Source organism: Dendrobates tinctorius, unplaced genomic scaffold (genome assembly GCF_039654945.1).
Source record: "Dendrobates tinctorius isolate UK_male_01 unplaced genomic scaffold, ASM3965494v1 ptg000095l, whole genome shotgun sequence".
NCBI lineage: Eukaryota > Metazoa > Chordata > Amphibia > Anura > Dendrobatidae > Dendrobates > Dendrobates tinctorius.
The window spans coordinates 2,094,166-2,114,280 of record NW_027361763.1 but is presented as its reverse complement, the minus strand read 5'-3'; positions in this window follow the sequence as shown (position 1 = coordinate 2,114,280).

Sequence of the window (20,115 nt, the reverse complement as noted above, 5' to 3'; positions counted from 1 at the left end):
GTGCTCTTCCCGTTATATGCTGCCTCCCTACCCTCCAGATAGTGACCGCATAAGTGTGCACGCACGAAAGCAATGTATACGCTGGAAAAATGACTAGCAAATGCACTCCTGTCAGCACATACAGTAGCCTTACTGACGTTGCTGCAGTCTTTAAACACTTGGGTATGTAAAGATGGCGGCACTCTAAGTGCGTTGGGTTTGTGCTTGCACTTAGGAAGCGGTGGCGCCCTCCTGTGTTTTGCAGGATGCAACGGACAGAACCCGACAGGCCCGGAGAAACAGAACCTGTCCGATACGGTTTTCTGCTGGAATCATTAGTGCGCGCTCCTGCCACTGTCCAAATGCTGAAATTTCAGCCGGCGGCTCTATCAGCTGCGCTGTCCAGGTGTTGAACAAGCGCGGCTTGACTTTCAAAGCCGCCGCTCGTTCAGCACCCAGGAACCGGCCCGATTTTTTGAAAGTTCCGGAGCGATGCGGTACCCATAGACTCCCATGTTATTGGATGCTGGATCGCACGAGATCCGGTTTTGATCAATTTTTGCCCGGGGCAAAAAACCATATCCCCCAGATCCAGCCGGACACAAAGCAAAACAGATAGCAAGTAACTGCCATCCAGCCTCATAGGGATACAATAGGGGCCAAATCGGATTCAGGGCTGTCCGATTCACATCAGACAGCCCCGGATCCTAAAAACCGTGGTGTGAAGCCGGCCTTACATGCAGCCAATTGCATGCAGCAAACACAAAAACTGACACATCTCGGCAGCCTCCTTCCACTCCCCCATCATCATCATCCCAGCCTCCACTGTGCAGCCTCCTAAGATCATCCTCCGAGCCTCCACAGTGCAGCCTCCCATCATCATCATCATCCCAGCCTCCACTGTGCAGCCTCCCATCATCATCATCCCAGCCACCACTGTGCAGCCTCCTAAGATCATCCTCCGAGCCTCCACTGTGCAGCCTCCCATCATCATCATCATCCCAGCCTCCACTGTGCAGCCACCCATCATCATCATCATCCCAGCCTCCACTGTGCAGCCTCCCATCATCATCATCATCATCCCAGCCTCCACTGTGCAGCCTCCCATCATCATCCCAGCCTCCACTGTGCAGCCTCCCATCAAAATCATCCCAGCTTCCACTGTGCAGCCTCCCATCAAAATCATTCCAGCCTCCCATCAAAATCATCCCAGCCTCCACTGTGCAGACTCCCATCAAAATCATCCCGGCCTCCACTGTGCAGCCTCCCATCAAAATCATCCCGGCCTCCACTGTGCAGCCTCCCATCAAAATCATCCCAGCCTCCACTGTGCACCCTCCCATCAAAATCATCCCGGCCTCCACTGTGCAGCCTCCCATCAAAATCATCCCGGCCTCCACTGTGCAGCCTCCCATCAAAATCATCCCGGCCTCCACTGTGCAGCCTCCCATCAAAATCATCCCAGCCTCCACTGTGCAGCCTCCCATCAAAATCATCCTGGCCTCCACTGTGCAGCCTCCCATCACGATCATCATCATCCCAGCCTCCACTGTGCAGCCTCCCATCATCATCATCCTGGCCTCCACTGTGCAGCCTCCCATCATGATCATCATAATCCCAGCCTCCACTTTGCAGCCTCCCATCATCATCATCCCAGCCTCCACTGTGCAGCCTCCCATCATCATCATCCCGGCCTCAACTGTGCAGCCTCTCATCATGATCATCATCATCCCAACCTCCACTGTGCAGCCTCCCATCATCATCATCCGAGCCTCCACCGTGCAGCCTCCAAAACCCTCTAGCGTGCAGCCTCACATCATCATCATCACACAACTGCATGCCTGCAGCCTAGTAACCTGTCTCTGTATCTATGAGGCCTGGGTCTCCGGTTCCTGGGGGTCTCCGGTGCCTGGCTTGAGTGTGGGTCTCCGGTGCCTGGGTTGGTGCGTGGCTGTATCTATGAGGCCTGGGTCTCCGGTGCCTAGATCACTGGTGCCTAGGGTCCATGGAGTGTGGGTCTCCGGTGCCTGGGTTGGTGCGTGGCTGCGGCTGATTCCCGCACTTCGGCTGCTTCCCTGGCGCGCTGAAAAAAGGACACGCCCCTAACAGTGACACGCCCCTAACAGTAGATGAATACGCCCCGGAAGTGAAGTCATAACCTGCAAGCAGCCTGTATTCTCTCACCCTGTGGCCTGGTGTCTGACGTCATGGGGCCCCGTGCTGATCAGCGCCAGCCCTGGCAGCGATGGGGGATGTGGGGGGATTGGTCAGCGTCACCGCTCATGATTGGTGCTTGTTTTTACTTCCCCTATTTAAACCGCAATTAACACCCCATTGACACGCCCCCTGAGGAAGGAAGATCATTTCTGAAACGTACGTCGGGGACAGCTGAGCTTGGGATTCAGTGCCTCTCCCCTCTTGGTATGTTTATCTTGCTTGTGTGTCTTTGTAACCTCACCCCTGATGGCTGTCCAGCTGGGGACTTTACCCCTTACTGCTCTTCACTGGTCTGCCTGTTATATACTGGGGGTTTATACTTGGATACTTAAATATCTCTATCACCAGGTGTTTACTCACGATAAGGGTCAGAGTGAAGTTTTTGACACTGTATACCCCTTTGCTCTGCTTCTGCTTGTGTCACCCTTTGTTTGTCATTGTTTGTGCTTTTCTACCTGTGTTATCTAATAAAGATTTGTGATATTACCATACCTTGGACATCTATGCACTGATTTACTTTTGCTGCTTCTTATTGATTACAGTGTGTCCTACACTGATTTTCCATGGGCTGATTGTGTTGGTTTTCTTTTCATCTGTACCCACATGTAATATATGATGTTATACTGTTTCAGCCTTGTGGTCTGTCATTTTTATTTATCATTAGGCTTATATAGTGCGGTTGGAAAACATACCAATCACCATAAAGGCCAAACCTTCCCATACAAAGTACAATTACATATATATTTCAATAAAAGGGATAGACTCTCAGCCAATGATACATATATGCAGCACAGTGCAATCTGTTCATGACCTCAAGGTGAAGCGCACTTGGTTATGCAGCAGGACAATGATCCAAACAGACCAGCAAGTCCACCTCTGAATGGCTTAAGTAAAACAGCATTAAGACTTTGGAGTGGCCTAGTCCAAGTCCTGACCTTAATTGGATTGAAATGCTGTGGTGTGACCTTACAGGGTATATCCAGGACTTTTAAAAAACGAAAAAATATATCTAAGCACTAAGGCTGTGTGCACACGCTGCGGAATAGGTGCGGATTCATCCGCGCAGATTTTGTAAAATCCGCAGGTGAAACCGCAGGTTTGACCTGCGGTTTTACCTGCGGATTGCTCTGCGGTTTTGCCCTGCGGTTTTTCATCTCCACAATGGAGGAGATGGTAAACCACAGCGGAATCGACATTAATTGACATGGGTCAAAACCGCTGCGGAACCGCAGCAAAATCCGCAGCGTGTGCACACAGCCTTACAGGCAGGTAGTTGCAACTTACCTGCCTGTTGCGCACAGCGCCATTTTCCCCACCACAGAGCCGTCACAGATGTCTCCTGTTGGGGATTCAGCTGCCTTTGCTGATGCAACGGGGCGGTACTTCTGAGGTCATGCTTACTGACAGCCAGCTGTACCAGTTAGGGCATGGAGACCCCATTGTCGATCAGAATGACCTCAGAAATCTCCCCTGTGTATAGAGCAGACCGTAATAGAAGCCTACACTCTATAGACGTGATGTGAGCAGCAGCTTCTGAAGTCTCGGCAGAAGCGCTGGGTGGCCATCCTGCCGGGAGAAGAACAGAGCTGTGCTCAACAGGCAAGTAAGTTGTGATTATCTGCCTGTTAGTTGTTAGGTACATTATTTGTTTTTTTTAAAAGTCCCGGATATCCCCTTTAAAAAGGCAGTTCATATTCAGAAACTTCCAATGTGGCTGAATTCTGCAAAGATGAGTGGGTCAAAATTCCTCCAGAGCGTTGTAAAAGCCTCATTGCCTGTTATCGCAAATGTTGGATTGCAGTTGTGGCAGGTAAGGGCGGCCCAACCAGTTATTAGGAGTTTAGGGAGCAATCACTTTTTCTCACAGGACCCTGTAGGTTTGGATTTCTTTTTCCCTTAGTAATATAGACCTTCCTTTATAAACTGCATTTTGTGATTACTTGTGTTATCTTTGACTAATATTTACATTCTGAAACATTTAAATGTGACAAACATACAACAGAATAAGAAATCAGGAAGGGGGCAAACACTTTTTCACACCACTGTACAACACACTGTTATATGTGCCCCGGGGCAGTGGGGGCTCCTGTGATAACCGCATTAATGGTACCTGACGCTGCGCATTATTTAGGGCAATAAGAAAAAATGGGAGAAAAACCTATAGCACAAAATATTGCACTATTATCCTGTCCAGCAATGTATTGGGTTCTATGCAGAGATGAGTGAGAGTTCGGAGGACGCCTGTGAGAACCTCATTTATGGCACCGGAGGCTGCACATTGGGAACCCAGTGGATTATTCTCAGTAACAAACTGTGGTGTGAAGAAGAAGACACAGAAATCTTGTGTATCTGTCCGGTCTAGTAATTTATGCATGGCTTCTGGCTTTCTTCAGGCAAAACTAATTTATTGATGGCTAAAAATGTTCAGAGCCCCATCCCCCACCGGTAGATTATACATCTTACTGTAATATAATATATCATGTGCAAACCGCTCACTGCTGGAGTTTACCTGGTATATTGGTATTAATATAGATTTTCTGTTCCTTCTTTGCATAATGAAGCTGCGGTGAATTCCCTGTAGACGTCGCTCAGTATAAATGTCGGTGTCCTCGGTGACACAATCCTGAACCATGAAGATGGCGTCTCTGAGTCCTCTCCTCTGTGTCCTGTATCTTTACACACAAGGTGGAGCACTAGTGACCCCACAGATGAGATTTTACACATTAATCCCTTACTGGGATCAGGGTTTGCTGTAGAGATGTACAGATATCACTAAGTGACTAATATCTTTTCTCTGCTTCTTGCAGTTTCCTATGGAGAGATTGTAGTGACTCAGACCCCAGGATATATGGCCGCTTCTCCTGGTGAAACCATCAAGATACAATGTAAAACCAGTTCTGGTGTCACCGGTTTGTACACTTATATAAACTGGTACCAGCAGAAGTCAGGACAAGTCCCGAAACTTCTCATCTACAGGCCACGACACGGCAGTCCGGGATCCCGGAGAGAATCACTGGGTCAGGATCAGGGTTAGAGTTTACTCTGACAATTACAGGTCTGGAGACGGAAGATGCAGCAGATTATTACTGTCAGCAGAGTTATAGCGCTCCTCTCACACAGTGATACAGAGCCGTACAAAAACCTCCTCCTCATCCCCCATGATGTCGCTGTATTACAATGTTGTGTGGATGAAGGTGCAGAGAATTAGCAGAGCGCTCAGTGATGATCTCTGTCTTCTCTTCTTCCTCTGGGAATAGATTCTTTCTGTACAGATCATTGTATAAACCAGTCAGGTGTATACAGTATTATGCCAAATTTTTCAGCAAACACTGAATGTCATCCGCTCAATGCCGACTTTTATTCCCCATTGACTTGCATTGGGGTCGGGTTTCGGATGAAACTCCGACTTTTTTTTTGCCCTAGTCGGACCAGTTTCATCTGAAACAAATTTTGTTTCATGAAACCCGATCCGACCAAAGTCGTTCAACTCTACTATCAATACATCTTTGGAGTGTGGGAGGAAACCGGAGAACCTGGAGGAAACCCACACAAACACTATGGTAATAGTTTATTTTTATCAAACAACAAAATGCAAAGAGAAAGAACACAAGAGAAGCTGAAATGACATCAGTATTTTTTTCTCCATTCTTCTAAGTCCGCTTGCAGAAAGGCTCCCTGATTGTCAATCACATGAAGGCGATGTCGCTGACACCACCACTGTCTCCTGATAACTGTCTTCTGGAGACATCACATAAGTCACCAGCACAGGAGTCGTCCGATGTATCTGACGTACCATGTATTATTTCATTAGAACCTCTATAATCTATTTTTTACATTTTTTTTTACAATAAGTAGGAGGTTAACTTTCTAGATTTTGTGCTGCATACATGTATATAATAGCGTGCTGTATGGAGGCTTACATCTGTAATGGAGTTTATCCTGCCGCTTCAACACACGCTTCATAATGTGACTTCCTCGGGAAGCGTGTCACCATGATTAAGGCTCCTACCTGAAACGCGTTGTTCTATTTCATATGGACTTCTAGTAGTTACCAGCATTTTTGTATTTTTATACTGGATCAATGAAAGTGAGTTTTTATATTTGAACTATTACATCTGTAACACCCCTTTAGGGCTACCACGGTACACTGGGTGTTATGGGGGAGGTCTCACCTCTCTAGGGCACTGTGCCTCCACCCAAATCTTGATTGGAACTCTCTCTCTGGGACTGCAGATGGACAGTTATCTTCTGCCAGGGGCTGATTTGGGAAACCTGCCACTGCTCAATACACACACTCAGGGAACAGGAGTAAAACCGTTTAACAGATTTAATGCTATGCAGCAGAATTGAGGTGGGTTTAAAGGAATAACATACAATACAAATAACGGTGCTCTTTAAAAGTCATATACACATCACAGTCTACTTCTACTCCGACCCTGCAAATATAACGTAGCAGGTTCCCCCCTCTTTTGTATTAACTCAGTACAAACGTTGGGGATCAATTGCCGTGGATGTTGGCATGCAAATTAGAACCATGGGTGCACTTAGAGGAATATTACTGTCAATAGTCTGGGTTGTAATGTACTCACTGAATATAGCGCTGGTAGAACGACAAGTCTCAGAATTGCACTCACTGTGAGTCTCAAACGGTCAGAGGGTTCTTTGGATAACAGCTGGGGGTGGCAGGATTTAGGCCTTTATGCAGTGGGAGTGTCGGCAGAACTCTCTGGGTCTTTGATGTTAATGGCCTCAAAGGGTGACAAGACCGAGCTCTCTCCAGCAGCGTGGGTATCTCAGCGGGGGCCGCCACACTCTGCAGCGTAGAGGAATGCAGATCCACACTGCTCTGTTTCTCACAGCAATGTTATGATTGAGTCACCGTAGGAGGCAAAAATAGAAATGCTAGCTAAGTCCAGAAAACCAGAGAAGTTGGCAACTATCGGATTGCAGACCCCTGAACCTATCAACACAACTAGCAGTAGCCGTGGGGGGCTCCTACGATGCCCTAGGCCCCTCGATCACAGCCGGAGTACTACATAGCCTAAAGACAGAAAGGGAAATCTAAGCTGCCCCAGAGCAGACACCAAAGCAAAAGGCAGCCCCCCACATATAATGACGGTGAAGCAAGAAGAAAGAACAAAACACAGACAGAAAGATAGACTGAGCAAAGTTGGGGCCCAAGGTAGCTTAGATAGGAAAGGACAGGAAGGCTGCTGTCTGCAATCCGTGAAAAAACCCTATGAAAATAAGAGCCAACAAACTGACAGTAAAAAAAGCCCTGAAGACTCTAGGCTTCAAAAAAGGCTATGTCAGTACTCAGAAATATTCTGAAGACAGAGCAACAGGCAAAAGGAGATTCAGCTCACCCCAGCAGGGAATGGCAGAATCCAGAAAAGCAAGGAAAAAAAACACTAATGCAAAAAGGCAAAGCAGAAATCTTAGCTTTAGATGAGCAGGAATCAGACTGGTTTCCTAGAAGTCCACAGAGAAAATCACCCGCAGGGAGGATGGGCGTAGTCAGCCTTATATCCAGTCTGTGACTCCACTCAGCCAGTCATCATCATTAACCCCTTCACCCCCAAGGGTGGTTTGCACGTTCATGACCGGGCCAATTTTTACAATTCTGACCACTGTACCTTTATGAGGTCATAACTCTCGAACGCTTCCATGGATCCCGGTGAATCTGACAATGTTTTCTCGTGACATATTGTACTTCATGTTAGTGGTAAAATTTCATTCAAATAACTTGCGTTTATTTGTGAGAAAAACGGAAATTTGGCGAAAATTTTGAAAATTTCGCAATTTTCCAACTTTGAATTTTTATGCCCTTAAATCACAGATATACGGCACACAAAAAACTTGATAACTAACATTTCCCACATGTTTACTTTACATCAGCACAATTTTGGAACCAAAATTTTTTTTTGTTAGGAAGTTATAAGGGTTAAAAGTTGACTAGCGATTTCTCATTTTTACAACACCATTTTATTTTTAGGACCACATCACATTTGAAGCCACTTTGAGGGGTCTATATGATAGAAAATACCCAAAAGTGACACCATTCTAAAAACTACACCCCTTAAGGTGCTCAAAACCACATTCAAGAAGTTTATTAACCCTTTAGGTGCGTCACAGGAATTTTTTTGAATATTTAAAAAAAAATGAACATCTAACTTTTTTTCATAAAAAAAATACTTCAGGTTCAATTTTTTTTATTTTACCAAGGGTAACAGGAGAAATTGAACTGCAAAAGTTATTGTGCAATTTGTCCTGAGTACGCAGATACCTGATATGTGGGGGGGAACGACTGTTTCGGCGCATGGCAGAGCTCAGAATGGAATGAGCGCCGTTTGACTTTTTCAATGCAAAATTGGCTGGAATTCAGATCGGACGCCATGTCACGTTTGGAGAGTCCCTGATGTACCTAAACAGTGGAAACCCCCTACAAGTGACCCCATTTTTGAAACTAGACCCCCCAAGCAGGGCTGTGGAGTCGGAGTCGGAGTCGTGGAGTCGGAGTCGGTGCTCATTTTGGTGGAGTCGGAGTCGGAGTTGGAGTCGGTATAAAATGGACCGACTCCGACTCCTAAAATATATAATAAATTGGGTACAGTAATTCAATGAAGGATGTGCTGAATATTTTTTTATAGGAGTTTGGGAAAGTTATGAAATGTCCTATAAATGACTGTTCTATTCCTGATCTAAGGCTACATTCACGCACAGCGTTTTTCCTGTGTTTTTTGAGGATACGTTTTTCAGCTGCAAAAGCTGATCATCTTTTTAAAAAACTGCATCACCTGAAAGGTTTTTGAGCTCATAGATAATGTTTTCAATAGCAAAAGCAGATTAGAAATCTGCTCTATCTATATATCCATTTATCCATATCTGTCTATCCATATCGTATCTGTACCAAAAAGAATGAAAACCGGGTAGTACACCAATATATATTCTGTTCTATCTAAATATCTTGATTATTGGATCATAAAAATGATTAAATGTCTGAGGTTCACATTGTACTACAATAAATTTTTCACTTAAATATAAGCAATATGTGTGGGAGTCGGAGTCGGAATCGTGGAGTCGGAGTCGGAGTTGGAGTAGGAGTCGGTGTAAGGGAAATTGAGGAGTCGGAGTCGGAGTCGGAGTCGCAGGTTTGGCTTACCGACTCCACAGCCCTGCCCCCAAGGAACTTATCTAGATATGTGGTGAGAACTTTGAACCCACAATGGCTTTACAGAAGTTTATAGCGTACAGCGGTACAATTAAAAAATCATATTTTTTCCACAAAAATGATCTTTTCACCCCAATTTTTATTTTCCCAAGGGTAACAGGACCCTAAAAGTTATTGTGCAATTTGTCCTGAGTACGCTGATACCCCACATGTGGGGGTAAACCACTATTTGGGAGCATGGCAGAGCTCGGAAGGGAAGCAGCGCCATTTGACGTTTTTGGCTGGAATTGAGATCGGACACCATGTCGCGTTTGGAAAACTCCTGATGCACCAAAACAGTGGAAACCCCCCACAAATGACACCATTTTGGAAACTAGACCCCCTAAGGAACTTATCTAGATGTGTGGTGAGAACTTTGAACCCCCATGGGCTTCACAGAAGTTTATAACATAAAGCCATACAATTAAAAAATCATATTTTTTCCACAAAAATGATCTTTTCACCCTCAATTCTTATTTTTCCAAGGGTAACAGGACCCTAAAAGTTATTGTGCAATTTGTCCTGAGTACGCTGATACCCCACATGTGGGGGTAAACCACTATTTGGGCGCATGGCAGAGCTCGGAAGGGAAGCAGCGCCATTTGACGTTTTTGGCTGGAATTGAGATCGGACACCATGTCGCGTTTGGAAAACCCCTGATGTACCAAAACAGTGGAAACCCCCCACAAATGACACCATTTTGGAAACTAGACCCCCTAAGGAACTTATCTAGATGTGTGGTGAGAACTTTGAACCCCCATGGGCTTCACAGAAGTTTATAACATAAAGCCATACGATTAAAAAATCATATTTTTTCCACAAAAATGATCTTTTCACCCTCAATTCTTATTTTTCCAAGGGTAACAGGACCCTAAAAGTTATTGTGCAATTTGTCCTGAGTACGCTGATACCCCACATGTGGGGGTAAACCACTATTTGGGCGCATGGCAGAGCTCGGAAGGGAAGCAGCGCCATTTGACGTTTTTGGCTGGAATTGAGATCGGACACCATGTCGCGTTTGGAAAACTCCTGATGTACCAAAACAGTGGAACCCCCCACAAATGACACCATTTTGGAAACTAGACCCCCTAAGGAACTTATCTAGATGTGTGGTGAGCACTTTGACCCCCCCAGTGCTTCACAGAAGTTTACAACGCCCGGGCGTGAAAATAAAAAATTTGTATTTTTTCCACAAACATGATCTTTTAGTCACCATTTTTTTATTTTCCCAAGGGTACCAGGAGAAATTGGACCCCAAAAGTTGTTGTCCAATTTGTCCTGAGTATGCTGATACCCCATATGTGGGAGAAAACTACTGTATGGGCACACGTCGGGGCTCGGAAGGGAAGTAGTGACATTTTGGAATGCAGACTTTGATGGAATGGTCTGCGGGTGTCATATTGCCTTTGGAGAGCCCCTAATGTACCTAAACAGTGGAAACCCCCCACAAATGACACCATTTTGTAAACTAGACCCCCCAATGAACTTATCTAGATGTTTAGTGAGCACTTTGACACCCTCAGTGCTTCACAGAAGTTTACAACGCCCGGGCGTGAAAATAAAAAATTCGTATTTTTTCCACAAACATGATCTTTTAGTCACCATTTTTTTATTTTCCCAAGGGTACCAGGAGAAATTGGACCCCAAAAGTTGTTGTCCAATTTGTCCTGAGTACGCTGCTACCCCATATGTGGGAGAAAACTACTGTATGGGCACACGTCGGGGCTCGGAAGGGAAGTAGTGACGTTTTGGAATGCAGACTTTGATGGATTGGTCTGCGGGTGTCATGTTGCCTTTGGAGAGCCCCTAATGTACCTAAACAGTGGAAACCCCCCACAAATGACACCATTTTGTAAACTAGACCCCCCAAGGAACTTATCTAGACGTGTGGTGAGCACTTTGACCCCCCCAGTGCTTCACAGAAGTTTACAACGCCCGGGCGTGAAAATAAAAAATTCGTATTTTTCCCACAAACATGATCTTTTAGTCACCATTTTTTTATTTTCCCAAGGGTACCAGGAGAAATTGGACCCCAAAAGTTGTTGTCCAATTTGTCCTGAGTATGCTGATACCCCATATGTGGGAGAAAACTACTGTATGGGCATACGTCGGGGCTCGGAAGGGAAGTAGTGACGTTTTGGAATGCAGACTTTGATGGAATGGTCTGCGGGTGTCATATTGCCTTTGGAGAGCCCCTTTTGTACCTAAACAGTGGAAACCCCCCACAAATGACACCATTTTGTAAACTAGACCCCCAAGGAACTTATCTAGATGTGTGGTGAGCACTTTGACCCCCCCAGTACTTCACAGAAGTTTACAACGCCCGGGCGTGAAAATAAAAAATTCGTATTTTTTCCACAAACATGATCTTTTAGCCACCATTTTTTTATTTTCCCAAGGGAACCAGGAGAAATTGGACCCCAAAAGTTGTTGTCCAATTTGTCCTGAGTACGCTGCTACCCCAAATGTGGGAGAAAACTACTGTATGGGCACACGTCGGGGCTCGGAAGGGAAGTAGTGACGTTTTGGAATGCAGACTTTGATGGAATGGTCTGCGGGTGTCATGTTGCCTTTGGAGAGCCCCTAATGTACCTAAACAGTGGAAACCCCCCACAAATGACACCATTTTGTAAACTAGACCCCCAAAGGAACTTATCTAGATGTGTGGTGAGCACTTTGACCCCCCCAGTGCTTCACAGAAGTTTACAACGCCCGGGCGTGAAAATAAAAAATTCGTATTTTTTCCACAAACATGATCTTTTAGTCACCATTTTTTTTATTTTCCCAAGGGTACCAGGAGAAATTGGACCCCAAAAGTTGTTGTCCAATTTGTCCTGAGTACGCTGACACCCCATATGTGGGAGAAAACTACTGTATGGACACACGTCGGGGCTCGGAAGGGAAGCAGTGACGTTTTGGAATGCAGACTTTGATGGAATGGTCTGCGGGTGTCATGTGCGTTTGGAGAGCCCCTGATGTACCTAAACTATTGAAACTCCCCACAAGTGACCCCATTTTGGACACTAGACCCCCCACGGAACTTATCTAGATGTGTGGTGAGCACTTTGAACCCCCAAGTGCTTCACAGAAGTTTATAACACTCGGACGTGAAAATAAAAAAATCATTTTTTTCCACAAAAATGATATTTTTGCCCCCAATTTTTTATTTTCCTAAGGGTAACAGGAGAAATTGGACACCAAAAATTGTTTTGCAATTTGTCCTGAGTAGGCTGATATCCTACTTGAGGGGGTAAAACACTGTTTGGGCGCATAGCAGAGCTTGGAAGGGAAGGAGCACCATTTGACTTTTTCAACTCAGATTTGGCTGGAATTGAGATCAGACGCCATGTTGCATTTGGAGAGCCCCTGATGTGCCCAAACAGTGGAAACCCCCAATTCTAACTCCAACCCGAACCCCAACACGCCCCTAACCCTAGCCCTAACCCTAGCCCTAACCCTAGCCCTAACCCTAGCCCTAACCCTTGCCCTAGCCCTAACCCTAACCCTACCCTAACCCTACCCCAACACACCCCTAGCCCTAACCCTAGCCCTAACCCTACTGGAAAAATGGAAATAAATACATTTTTTTTATTTTATTATTTTTCCCTAACTGAGGGGGTGATAACGGGGGGTTTGATTTACTATTTATGGCGGTTTTTATGTTTGGCGGCTGTCGCACGTTAAAAGACGCTTTTTATTGTAAAAATAGTTTTTGCATCACCACATATTGAGAGCTATAATTTTTCCGTATTTTGACCCACCGAGTCATGTGAGGTCTTATTTTTTGCGGGACGAGTTGACGTTTTTATTGGTACCATTTTCGGGCACGTGAAATTTTTTGATCGTTTTTTATTCCGATTTTTGGGACGCAGAATGAACAAAAACCAGCGTTTCATGAATTTCTTTTGGGGGGGGTGCGTTTACACCGTTCCGCGTGCGGTAAAATTGATAAAGCGGTGTTATTCTTCGGGTCAGTACGGTTACAGCGATACCTCATTTAGGTCGTTTTTTAATGTTTTTGTCGGTTTTATGCAATGAAAACTATTTTATATAAAAAATAATTATTTTTGCATCGCTTTATTCTGCGAGTTATAACTTTTTTATTTTTTTGCTGATGATGCTGTGTGGCAGCTTGTTTTTTGCGGGACAAGATGACGTTTTCAGCGGTACCATGCATATTTATATGCGTCTTTTTGATCGCGCGTTATTGCACTTTTTGTTTGGCGGTATGATAATAAATCATTATTTTTTGCTTCGTTTTTTATTTTTATTTTTTAAGGGGTTCGCTAAAGGGGTTAACTAATGGGACAGTTTTATAGGGCAGGTCGTTACGGACGCAGCGATACCTAATATGTGTACATTTATTGTTTTTTTTTTTATTATTTTAAAAAAATGAATTTATTGGGGAATATATTTTTTTTTTTTTACTAATTTATTTGGCGATTTTTTTAAATTTATTTTTACACTTTTTTTTAATTTTTTTTTTTACTTTATTACATAGTCCCAGGTGGAACATCACTGTCCTGTGACAGATCGCTGATCTGTCACATCACAGATCACTGTGACAGATCAGCAATCTGTCACAGGCAGTGCACAAGGCTTCCTGTGTTTTTTGAGGATACGTTTTTCAGCTGCAAAAGCTGATCATCTTTTTAAAAAACTGCATCACCTGAAAGGTTTTTGAGCTCATAGATAATGTTTTCAATAGCAAAAGCAGATTAGAAATCTGCTCTATCTATATATCCATTTATCCATATCTGTCTATCCATATCGTATCTGTACCAAAAAGAATGAAAACCGGGTAGTACACCAATATATATTCTGTTCTATCTAAATATCTTGATTATTGGATCATAAAAATGATTAAATGTCTGAGGTTCACATTGTACTACAATAAATTTTTCACTTAAATATAAGCAATATGTGTGGGAGTCGGAGTCGGAATCGTGGAGTCGGAGTCGGAGTTGGAGTAGGAGTCGGTGTAAGGGAAATTGAGGAGTCGGAGTCGGAGTCGGAGTCGCAGGTTTGGCTTACCGACTCCACAGCCCTGCCCCCAAGGAACTTATCTAGATATGTGGTGAGAACTTTGAACCCACAATGGCTTTACAGAAGTTTATAGCGTACAGCGGTACAATTAAAAAATCATATTTTTTCCACAAAAATGATCTTTTCACCCCAATTTTTATTTTCCCAAGGGTAACAGGACCCTAAAAGTTATTGTGCAATTTGTCCTGAGTACGCTGATACCCCACATGTGGGGGTAAACCACTATTTGGGAGCATGGCAGAGCTCGGAAGGGAAGCAGCGCCATTTGACGTTTTTGGCTGGAATTGAGATCGGACACCATGTCGCGTTTGGAAAACTCCTGATGCACCAAAACAGTGGAAACCCCCCACAAATGACACCATTTTGGAAACTAGACCCCCTAAGGAACTTATCTAGATGTGTGGTGAGAACTTTGAACCCCCATGGGCTTCACAGAAGTTTATAACATAAAGCCATACAATTAAAAAATCATATTTTTTCCACAAAAATGATCTTTTCACCCTCAATTCTTATTTTTCCAAGGGTAACAGGACCCTAAAAGTTATTGTGCAATTTGTCCTGAGTACGCTGATACCCCACATGTGGGGGTAAACCACTATTTGGGCGCATGGCAGAGCTCGGAAGGGAAGCAGCGCCATTTGACGTTTTTGGCTGGAATTGAGATCGGACACCATGTCGCGTTTGGAAAACCCCTGATGTACCAAAACAGTGGAAACCCCCCACAAATGACACCATTTTGTAAACTAGACCCCCCAATGAACTTATCTAGATGTTTAGTGAGCACTTTGACACCCTCAGTGCTTCACAGAAGTTTACAACGCCCGGGCGTGAAAATAAAAAATTCGTATTTTTTCCACAAACATGATCTTTTAGTCACCATTTTTTTATTTTCCCAAGGGTACCAGGAGAAATTGGACCCCAAAAGTTGTTGTCCAATTTGTCCTGAGTACGCTGCTACCCCATATGTGGGAGAAAACTACTGTATGGGCACACGTCGGGGCTCGGAAGGGAAGTAGTGACGTTTTGGAATGCAGACTTTGATGGATTGGTCTGCGGGTGTCATGTTGCCTTTGGAGAGCCCCTAATGTACCTAAACAGTGGAAACCCCCCACAAATGACACCATTTTGTAAACTAGACCCCCCAAGGAACTTATCTAGACGTGTGGTGAGCACTTTGACCCCCCCAGTGCTTCACAGAAGTTTACAACGCCCGGGCGTGAAAATAAAAAATTCGTATTTTTCCCACAAACATGATCTTTTAGTCACCATTTTTTTATTTTCCCAAGGGTACCAGGAGAAATTGGACCCCAAAAGTTGTTGTCCAATTTGTCCTGAGTATGCTGATACCCCATATGTGGGAGAAAACTACTGTATGGGCATACGTCGGGGCTCGGAAGGGAAGTAGTGACGTTTTGGAATGCAGACTTTGATGGAATGGTCTGCGGGTGTCATATTGCCTTTGGAGAGCCCCTTTTGTACCTAAACAGTGGAAACCCCCCACAAATGACACCATTTTGTAAACTAGACCCCCAAGGAACTTATCTAGATGTGTGGTGAGCACTTTGACCCCCCCAGTACTTCACAGAAGTTTACAACGCCCGGGCGTGAAAATAAAAAATTCGTATTTTTTCCACAAACATGATCTTTTAGCCACCATTTTTTTATTTTCCCAAGGGAACCAGGAGAAATTGGACCCCAAAAGTTGTTGTCCAATTTGTCCTGAGTACGCTGCTACCCCAAATGTGGGAGAAAACTACTGTATGGGCACACGTCGGGGCTCGGAAGGGAAGTAGTGACGTTTTGGAATGCAGACTTTGATGGAATGGTCTGCGGGTGTCATGTTGCCTTTGGAGAGCCCCTAATGTACCTAAACAGTGGAAACCCCCCACAAATGACACCATTTTGTAAACTAGACCCCCAAAGGAACTTATCTAGATGTGTGGTGAGCACTTTGACCCCCCCAGTGCTTCACAGAAGTTTACAACGCCCGGGCGTGAAAATAAAAAATTCGTATTTTTTCCACAAACATGATCTTTTAGTCACCATTTTTTTTTATTTTCCCAAGGGTACCAGGAGAAATTGGACCCCAAAAGTTGTTGTCCAATTTGTCCTGAGTACGCTGACACCCCATATGTGGGAGAAAACTACTGTATGGACACACGTCGGGGCTCGGAAGGGAAGCAGTGACGTTTTGGAATGCAGACTTTGATGGAATGGTCTGCGGGTGTCATGTGCGTTTGGAGAGCCCCTGATGTACCTAAACTATTGAAACTCCCCACAAGTGACCCCATTTTGGACACTAGACCCCCCACGGAACTTATCTAGATGTGTGGTGAGCACTTTGAACCCCCAAGTGCTTCACAGAAGTTTATAACACTCGGACGTGAAAATAAAAAAATCATTTTTTTCCACAAAAATGATATTTTTGCCCCCAATTTTTTATTTTCCTAAGGGTAACAGGAGAAATTGGACACCAAAAATTGTTTTGCAATTTGTCCTGAGTAGGCTGATATCCTACTTGAGGGGGTAAAACACTGTTTGGGCGCATAGCAGAGCTTGGAAGGGAAGGAGCACCATTTGACTTTTTCAACTCAGATTTGGCTGGAATTGAGATCAGACGCCATGTTGCATTTGGAGAGCCCCTGATGTGCCCAAACAGTGGAAACCCCCAATTCTAACTCCAACCCGAACCCCAACACGCCCCTAACCCTAGCCCTAACCCTAGCCCTAACCCTAGCCCTAACCCTAGCCCTAACCCTTGCCCTAGCCCTAACCCTAACCCTACCCTAACCCTACCCCAACACACCCCTAGCCCTAACCCTAGCCCTAACCCTACTGGAAAAATGGAAATAAATACATTTTTTTTATTTTATTATTTTTCCCTAACTGAGGGGGTGATAACGGGGGGTTTGATTTACTATTTATGGCGGTTTTTATGTTTGGCGGCTGTCGCACGTTAAAAGACGCTTTTTATTGTAAAAATAGTTTTTGCATCACCACATATTGAGAGCTATAATTTTTCCGTATTTTGACCCACCGAGTCATGTGAGGTCTTATTTTTTGCGGGACGAGTTGACGTTTTTATTGGTACCATTTTCGGGCACGTGAAATTTTTTGATCGTTTTTTATTCCGATTTTTGGGACGCAGAATGAACAAAAACCAGCGTTTCATGAATTTCTTTTGGGGGGGGTGCGTTTACACCGTTCCGCGTGCGGTAAAATTGATAAAGCGGTGTTATTCTTCGGGTCAGTACGGTTACAGCGATACCTCATTTAGGTCGTTTTTTAATGTTTTTGTCGGTTTTATGCAATGAAAACTATTTTATATAAAAAATAATTATTTTTGCATCGCTTTATTCTGCGAGTTATAACTTTTTTATTTTTTTGCTGATGATGCTGTGTGGCAGCTTGTTTTTTGCGGGACAAGATGACGTTTTCAGCGGTACCATGCATATTTATATGCGTCTTTTTGATCGCGCGTTATTGCACTTTTTGTTTGGCGGTATGATAATAAATCATTATTTTTTGCTTCGTTTTTTATTTTTATTTTTTAAGGGGTTCGCTAAAGGGGTTAACTAATGGGACAGTTTTATAGGGCAGGTCGTTACGGACGCAGCGATACCTAATATGTGTACATTTATTGTTTTTTTTTTTATTATTTTAAAAAAATGAATTTATTGGGGAATATATATTTTTTTTTTTACTAATTTATTTGGCGATTTTTTTAAATTTATTTTTACACTTTTTTTTAATTTTTTTTTTTACTTTATTACATAGTCCCAGGTGGAACATCACTGTCCTGTGACAGATCGCTGATCTGTCACATCACAGATCACTGTGACAGATCAGCAATCTGTCACAGGCAGTGCACAAGGCTTCCTCATGCCTGCGCTTTGCAGGCACTGAGGAAGCCAGCTTCCCCAGGCCCCCGAAGGCCCCCGTCGCCATCTTGGATTCGGGGGCCTGGAGGAAAGGAGCCCCCCGCAGCAGCGCTGCACATTGCGCTGCCGTGGGGGGCTCAGGGAAGCACGGAGGGAGCCCCCTCCCTGCCGATGCTTCCCTTTAACTTCCGGTACACCGCGATCGCGTTTGATCGTGGTGTGCAAGGGGATAACGTGTCGGGGGCGGTCCGTGACCTCCCCTGACACATTGTGCCGGGTGTCAGCTGTGATAATCAGCTGACACCCGGCCGCGATCAGCGGCGCTCACCACGTGGGCGCCGCTGATCGCGGTAGACGTACTATCCCGTCCCCGGTCATACGGGCCCGGGTACCGTGGACGGGATAGTACGTCTCATGTCAGGAAGGGGTTAATCTCAGGTGTCTGATAATCAGACTCACTACCTCTCCTTACCAGAAGAGGGAGTTCCTCGGGCCTCAGTGATGAAGGGGAAAATGAACTCACAACACAGCAAGCTGCCACGCTCCTTCCTCTCTGAACATTTACTTTCACTTCCTGTTCAGCTCCCTCCCCCCCATGTCCCTCCTTCCAGACCGTGTCATCTGACTGAAACAAGGGTCCCTGGGAATTGTAGTCCACTGCCACTCAGGGGAAAAACAATTAATGTATATAGATCCCTGTTTAACAGCCGCTGCAAAACTCTTCTAAGTGTATGTAAGCTTCAGTATGCCGGTAGCTGCTCTGACAGTTCCCTGTGCAGGTGTTACATTCTCCCCCTGATGAGTCATTGAAAGTGTCCCATCATGATATGAGGACTCATCACCTGAAACATGAAGGGGGGTTAAGGCATCCTAACACCAAATTTACATGCACACAAACCACCACCTGGACACATGGGAGATACCGAGAAATAAGGCCAAACAGAATTTGAATTACCTGGACACATGGGAGATACCGGGAAATAAGGCCAAACAGAATTTGAATTAGGGTGTATCAGCCTAGGGACCTCAGTGGTATGTCCCATTCTATCATAGGTCAGCATCATGGGTTGTCTAATGTCCCGTTTGGGATAAGTGTGTACCGAGGGGGCCCCCTCCTCAGCCCCCGACTCTTGTCTCTCCAAATAGGGTTCCTCCGGATGGATCTCTTCATTCAATAAATGTCCTTCTTCTGAACTCTCCCCCAATTGTGGGCAGAGTGCATTAGCCTCCTGGCAAATGTCCCTTTTTCGTGTTTCCACTTCAGGAGTCTGGTTTACAGGGCCCGAGCCTATGGGGCATGGGTCCTCGGTCCATCTATAGCTCCATTGACTGTCGGCTTCCCATTCATCCCCAGACTCGCTGTCACTTCCTCCTGAGGCAACCCCAAGCTGGGGTGCTTGTTCACACCTACGATTTCTCATATTGCACGGAAGGGTGGTATGACCTCCTTGGGTTGACAATGGTGGTAAAGGGATGTTTTTTCCCACAGGCAACAGATGATGTTGATGATAGGTTTTGACAGCTCCGCCCCTTTCTCGGGCTTTACTCTGTAGGGCGGGACACCGGGCAGCTTCTCCATCACCACATAAGGGTCAGGACACCACTGATCAGCAAGCTTGTGCTTCCCAGGAAGGCCCAGAAGTTGGATAAGGACTCTATCTCTAGGCAGTAAAACTTGTTCTCGAACTCTGCAGTCATAGCGAGTCTTATTGCGCCTCACTGACCAACCAGTGGCCTGCTCTGCCAATCTGTAAGCTTTTTTCAAATCTTCTTGTAGCTGGG